The following is a 7,917-nucleotide window of genomic DNA, read 5'->3' as shown; positions in this document are numbered from 1 at the left end:
AGCTAAATTTTATATATAGGATAAATATTTATATCTTTATCTAATCAATTACATAGTTTGTTTATAAATGGTATTTATTTTCAAAATTTTCATGGCAAGTGCATATGATGAAAGATTCATACATGAATTTCAAATTTTTTGCACTGAAATAAAGTTGTGCTTTTACTCCAGTTTTTACAAACTTTCTTTGCTTTAATTGCCAGAGGGTGCACATGCTCAACAAAGAGAGGCAGAAAGACATGAGGAGGGGGGAGGAAGCACCCCCAATGGGGCATGGTCATGCTACCGTACCTTCTCCATTTTTCCATCCTCTGGAGATTTGGGGCTTGAACAAACGCATGGCTAGTGTGTTTTGAAGTTGCTGGGGCTGAGAGTCAAAGCATGATTGGTCCTCTGAGATACAGTTCCCTTAATCTCTAGGCTACAGAACCACCACTTTAAGAACTTTCTAATTTTTCTTTTTTTTTTCTTTTTTTTTTTCAATTTTCTAGGAAACACATGTGCCCACTAAGGAGGGAGGTGGGAGAGAAACAGAGAAAAATGAGAGTGGAAGCATCCCCCATGATGAGTCTCCATGTCACACCCTTTCTCTCCCTTGTCTTCTGGTTAGAGATGCCCAGCAGCAACCGCTAGATCATGAGCAATTCAATGATAGTATATTTGTCCTTTATTTCTTCCTTCCCATATCACTGGAGTGATGATATCAATATGTAATCCCCTTTGGATCTTTGTATTCCATTTCTTCTCTTACTCAGCCAACTCTTTTCCCCAACCCCATTTTTCTGTATCTTTTTTCTTATACCTCCTAGTATCTCTACTCTCTTTAGTACTAACCCCTAATGACGTTGTGTTTTCTTCCCTATATAGCCAGTTTTTTGTTTCTTTGTTTTTTAAAGAGGTCTACTCTCGTTATTGTCCCATTGTAACTCCCTCCTCTTTCTTTTTTCTCACAACACTCAACATAATTTGTCATCTACTTCCTCAGAATGTTTTAGGCTGACCAGGTCACAGATTTGAATCATGGTCACCCAGAGGGATCTGGCTTCTTTAGAGAAGTGCATTAATCTTGTACCATGGAGTTTGCCCTGCAATTGCTTTTAGAAAATTTTATTTGCCCCAGAGAAAAAAAATCCATATTCAATAGCAATCACTCCTCATTTGCTCCAGCGTTTCTTTGCCAAGTCCCAGAAACCCGCAGGTCTCTTTTCTGTCTCTATGGTTTACCTATTCTGGACATTTCATTGAAGTTAAGTCATGCACTATATCCTTCACAAATGGCTTATTTCAACATTCAATCTAGAATTAACATCTAATATAACTGTTTTATTTGTGTGTATGACTGAATACTATTCCATTATATGGATATGCCTAATTTTGTTTATTCATTCATCAGTAATGAACATTTGTGTTGTGTTCACTTTGTGTCTTTTATGAATAATATTTCTGTGAGCATTTTAACAGATTTCGCTATGGATATACATATCAATTCTCTTGGATATAAAACAGAGTAGAGTTATTGGATATTGTAAATTGGACATTTGTGTCATAATTTTTTCATTCATCTCAGGTACTTTCTAATTGCCTTTATGATTAATTTTAACCCCTTGATTATTTAGGAGTGTATCATCTTATTGTCACATATTGTAAATATCCGAACTTTCTTTGCATTAATGATCTCTAGCTTCATTCCACTGTGGTTAAGAAAATACACTTTCTATCATTTCAGTAACTTCAAACTTATTAAGGCCTATTTTATGGCCTAGCATATGGTCTACCCTGGAGAACGTTCAAAGTATACTCAAGAAGAATGTCTATTCTTTTGTTTGGTGGCAAGTTCTATACATGTCTGTTATGTCTAGTTAGTTTTTAGTTCTCATTCACATTTTAGTTTCTAGTTCATGTTCTGTTTCATTGTTGATTCTTTACCTAGTTTTTCTACTATTGATATTAAAACTGAGGTATTGACTCTCCAACTGTTATTGTTAAATGATCTATTTATGCTTTCAGTTCTGCCAACTTTTTTTTTTTAACTTATTTAGGGCACTGTTGCTACTGTTAGTTAAGCTTATAATTGTCACATTTTCGCAAAGAATTAATATGTAATATAACCATGATTAATATAGTAAATACAAGTTAAGCACAGGCTATGAGTCAATGCCACTAGGCATAGTGCCTGCACTCTGTGAATTTGTTTCAATTCATTTAATAATAGCACTTGTACCAGGCTTCTATTGCTTAGAAAAGTCTCAAGTACTAACACAGGATTGAAACTGTCAGATACTAACAAACACAAGCATTGTATTCCATTCTTTATATTAACTTAACAGAACAATACTTGGTTTTACTTACATGAAGGAGGTTTATTTTGGCAAGTAAAGAGAAGACCTCGAAGGGACTGACAGGAATTGGAGCACTTTGTATGCTGGAGCTAAAGCTATACCATCTCTGCTTCAGTCTTAGCCCTTGACTGGGAATGTGGAGTCGCTCCATGAGTGTTCTAGGGAGAGAAGGTGGTTTGCACAGTGTGTATTGTGGTTCTCAAATTCCTGCTCTCTTTCTTGCTGTTCCCTGTCCTGCTGCCTCTCTTGCTCTCCATCGCTCTCTGTCAACATAGGCAAGGGAACTGTTCTCTGCAGTAATTACTTCGTAGCCTGAAGCATGAGATTTGATCATTCATAGCTTACCTTGGATCAGGAAATACATTATTGTTAGTTAAAAAGTTATCCACATTGAAAGGATAGCAAGCCAGCACTATGATCTGCACTTTTGACCAGGACATACTGAATTTTACAAATTGGATAATTGCCCCTGAAAAGACACCCTTCATAAAAATTATTCAAATCCTATCTTCTATGTAGCTAAGACTCTTTTCTAAATATGATGAGCTCTACTATGAATTGCCTAATAGTAGGTGAAGGATTACCTAAGCAGTTTATCTCCTGAAGTTATATAATTTTTTCTCTTTCTCTTTTAGTAAACTTTAGCTATACTCCTGTCTGCATATAAAAAGCATGACAAATACTAATGACTATTCAACAATATTATAGCCTTGTGATTCTCTGATTATATTTTTGCACCAAATTTACCCATGAGTTTGAAAGAACTGGGTCTAAGGGGGCCCTAAGTAGGTTCATCAAGAAGCTCTTTCTGACTTAATTTAGGAAAATAACTTAGTGTTTAAAAAATGCTAAACAGTACAAATAGAGAAAACAGGGGCCAGCCTATGACCTTGTGGTTGAGTTCAGGACCCAGTTCAGGAAAACATACTGGCATGTGTGTGTACATGCCTAATATCCTGAAAAAAAGGACAAATGGAAAATATGGGATTGTGGTGTGACCATGCTCCATGGGGGCCTGGTGCTTTATCCTTACCCTGTCTCCCTCTGTCTCTCTCTGAGGAGCACATGGGCCTTCTGGCAATTTTAAAAAAAAATAATAATAAAAAAAGAAAATAAAGAAATGGAGAAAACAGTAGCTTCATTCTTTTTATTTGTTCTTTTATTTTTATTTTTTAATACCATAAAGACAGAAAGAGAGAGAGAGAGAGAGAGAGAGATACACTCCTATCATTCCCTCATCTCCATTTCTCTATCCTGTTCAGATTTTGGGCACACAAACACATGCGCATGTGCCCTGTGTAGTTTTACAAGATGCCAGGTCCAGGACCTGAACCAAGCAAGTGGCCAAGTAGGATCCAGTTCCCCCAACCAGCAGGCAATGGGGCTACCCCAACACAGAGCAGTGTTTTTCTAAAGTTCTTTCTTGCTGAAGGGCATGATTAAAATGACCAGCAGGCCTTGAGTTGGAGAGTACTATGGGTGCTTGGAAACTGGGAAGAACCTGAGTCCTGCCCGGGCAGTACTTAGCAGATAGATAGGGTGGAGGTGAGACACTGGAGCCAGGTGAGCAGTTCAGAGCTGGCCACAAACCAAAGAGCACAGGTGGGTAGTCAGGAATTAGGAGGTTACAGATACCCAAGGGCAAAGTAATACGAGGACTATAAAGTCTGAGCTGGCAGGCAGCCATAAGCTGAGAATGTCATCGGGAGGGAAAAGCAGGGGCAGACAAGGAAGCAGAAACTCATAAGCTTCCTGAGCACACCAGCATCAATAACAAAAGGTCTTGATAGCAGTGACCAAACACTGTCATGATGTGGTTGGAAGGGCATGAGCCAAAGAATCTGACCTCAGATCCCTTCCTCACCACACTGTGACCCAAGGCAGGCTTCTGTGGCTCAGCTTTTAGCTCAGGGCCCTCATGCCTAGGAAAGAAAAAGGAGAAATGAATCACCAGGAGGCCCACTGTGTCATGTGCAGAGCAGGGATTTTACCTACCTGACAAGGCTGCTGTAAGGATCAACATGAATGCGACAAAGGTATCAGGAAATACCTAACATGCCTTGTAACCAGTGCTCTGTAAATAGCACTTCCTCTTATTCCTCTTCAAACATCCTTCCATGTTCACTTTCTGCTGGGGTGGGAGGTGGGAAATGAGAACAGATTGTAGCTTGAAAGGGGAGTGAAATGTGAGACATAGGAGGGAAAGATTCTTATATAGGGGTTGGACCAGGGTCACATGGTATATTTAAATTCTAGATTCCTTCTAGAAGTAGCTTCTGACTGACCATTTTTGTTGGGACCAAGATTCTGTAATATCTTCTCTTTCTTTTTAAAAAGTCCTGCTCAGTTTCTATTTGGGATCCCTTGACCTTATTTTCATCATCCTTGACGTTTCTGCTAGGAGATGGCTTTCTGGTGGGCCGTGTGTATACGTATGCAATCACACATACAAACGGAGAACAGTCATCTTGAAACTGTGTCTGCAAATCACGTGTACTCTTTTTGATTAGAGGATGGGTTAGTTAGTGAGTTGTCAAGGCGAGGGTACTGGATAAAGATAACTTTCCACTACAAAAATTTGATCTAAAACTACACTTAAAAAAATTATGGGAGCCATCAGGTGGCATGGAGGTTAAGGTGACTGGATCTCACATGGTCGACGGTGAGGTTCAAATCCTGGACCTTGTGGCTTAAGAAACACGGAAGCCATGTGTGTATGTGTGCCCAAAATCTCCAGAAAAGAATGAAGAAGTGATTGTGGCATGGCTATCCCCATAATGATTTCTCAGTTCCTGACTTTCTCTGTCTCTGTCTCTCCCCAGAAAGTGCATGCACCCAATAGAAAAACAAACAAACAAAAATTTTTTCTTTTTAAGAGAGATGAAATGAGAATCATCTTCAACAGGATCTTCATGCCACTCCCCTCCCCCAGGACAGTCAGAATTATAAGGGCACCAGTAGGTACAGTCAGATGTACAGTTAGACCCAGAGTGATAACCCGCAGCCTTTCATGTGGTCTCCAGCATCACACAGCAGTGCCCTTTCTGCTTGTAGCACCTAAAATTAAATTCTGATCATGTCACTTCCTTGATTATAACCTACATCTCCTCCTTTTTACACTGAGAATAAAATCTCAACTCTTACATAGCGGGTAAACTTCCATGATCTAATCCACATATGCAGTATGGTTTTATCAATCACTTCGCTCCTCACTAGCATGAAGCCAAACTAAATTATTTGAGTTTTGATAGTGTCCTAGGTTTTCTCTGGATCTTTGTAAATAGTATATACTCTTTCTGTAGTGTTTTCTCCTTCTATCCCTTTATCTTCAAACACCTGCTTATGCTTTACATGTAAGTTTGGAAGTTGCTTCTTCCAGGAAGTCTACCCTGAATCTTCTATGACTGACTGAAGTGTCCTTCTCACCCTGTTCTCCTGTAGTACCCTGAACTTATTTCTAAATAGAAAGTGCCACTCTGTCCCCCCAAATTGACAATGTAGCAATTACCTTTGTACTAATCTTTCTTTCCCTCAAAATTGTGGATGTTTAAGGGACAAGAACTGTCCAGTCAATTTTGTTTCACAAGCACTTAAAAGATAATAGATATTCCATACATATCTGCTATAAGTAAGTAAAAATGAACTGACCTTGAATGGAACAAAAATTTTCCTAACAAAGTGGCCCAAAGCAATACTGGTAGTAATATGGCAATAAAGCACATATTGGATCATCAGTAACCACTGAATAAAAATAATTTAAAGTTGTGGAAAATGTCAAAGAAAGCTTCATAAGTAATGGTGTGTCTGTGGAAACAAACGTTTTTGCACAGGTACATACGTGTACATACCCTTTTGTATTAACCTACTGGAATTATGAAAACAATTGCTCAAATTGCTCAGAATGATAGAGGCTTTTTTGAATCTCAAATGAGATAATGGAGTGAAACTCCAGCATTGGTGTTAACACAGAAGCAGTAAAAAAGCTGTTGCTATTACTGTTGTTACAATTAATACCAGTGGGATGCTCAGTCTCCTGTACTCTTACTGTCCTCTCATCTTACATCCTGGTATTGCATGTATGAATGACAGCATCACCAAAGAAAACATCAGAACTCTTCTATCCTAGTCATCTTTATTTACGCATGATCTTTTTTTTTTTTTTGAAGCTAGGAGTATGACGATATGGTGAGTTATTGAAAACCTATTTAATACTGTTGCTGGAAAAAGCCACACTCTTTTATACCTGTTTCGTTTTGCTTTCTTTATGTTTTTCCCCATGAGGGAGAAAAAAAGGGAGAGAGACAGCATCATCACCAGGGTCTTAATGCTGCAGTGCACCCTACCCATCAACCAGCCCTGGGTCATGGGCAGCCACGTGCCTGGCATGTTCAGAGAGGTCTCCAGACCTAGCTGGGGAATTTTCCCATGTGGCATTTCCTTGCAGAATGTTGTGTTTCATCACCACCCCAGTGTCTGGTCCCCATGAAGCTGTGTTCTTTACACTGATTCTTTCAGGATGCAAAAGAAGAGACCTACCATATTAATGATAAGGTACATTGCATTTAAAGCCTTCACAACTTTTCTCAAGGCCTTTAAACACCACCTTCTCATGTCTTTTCTAACATACTTGCTGCAACTATCCAGCCTCCCTTCCCAGCATCAGGAACTTCTCCCCAAAAGTCCTCTCAGTTCTTTTAAGGCCTGCATCCCACTGCAGACCGATTCTCCAGGTACCAGACTTTACTGGAAAGCTTCCTCAGTCAGCTAGTGTCACAGTGGTTATTTGCTGTTAAAGTAGTGCTGGAGCCATATGAAAGCTTCCAGGTTCAGTTTTCCAGTTGATCTACACATGCAAGGCACAGACACCCTTCAACCTGGTTGGCTGGGAAGTATTATGGTGAGACTCTGTTAAAGGCTATTGTCTCTCTTTCTCTGTCTGTTTTCATTCATAAAATAAATAAATAAACTAAAAGAAAAGAAAAAGGAAAGAGGTCCAGTCCTGTAGCCTAGTTGTTAGGGGAAACAGAGTCCACAAGGCTAACCACAGTTCATATCCCAGTTCCTTTGGCTTGAAAAACACATTGGGGACATGTGCAAGCATGCTCCAAATCCTAACAGGATGGAGAAATGGAGGAGAAGGGATTGTGGCCATGCCCCAAGGGAGATTGTTCTTTCTCCCTCTGCTCTCTATCTTTCTATTGCAAGTGCACAAGCATTCTGGTAATAATGAAAGAAAAGAAATTAAAAAAAGAAAATTTAAAAAAAGAAAAGAAAAAAGGAAAAAATAAAAGAAAAGAAGAGAAAAAGAAAAGAAGAAAAGAAAGAAAATCTTCTTCCTAACATCCTGAATTTACACTCTCTTACTTCTTTTCCCATTAGGGTCTAAATTTCATTAAATCTCTCCTATCTTCAAAATAAAAACATAAACAAAACCAAAATAACAACAAACTCTCTCCCTTGTTGCTATATCTTTTTCTGGATGTTAATGTATTTGTCTCCTTTCCACAGCTTCAAACTTCTAGAAAGAAGTTGTGTTTCTAATTGTGACTTTCTCACATCTCCTCTAGCATTTTAATCT

Source organism: Tupaia chinensis, unplaced genomic scaffold (assembly GCF_000334495.1).
Source record: "Tupaia chinensis unplaced genomic scaffold, TupChi_1.0 Scaffold000017_1, whole genome shotgun sequence".
Taxonomy (NCBI): domain Eukaryota; kingdom Metazoa; phylum Chordata; class Mammalia; order Scandentia; family Tupaiidae; genus Tupaia; species Tupaia belangeri.
The sequence above is the reverse complement of the archived record's forward strand: the minus strand, read 5'-3'. Positions refer to the sequence as shown.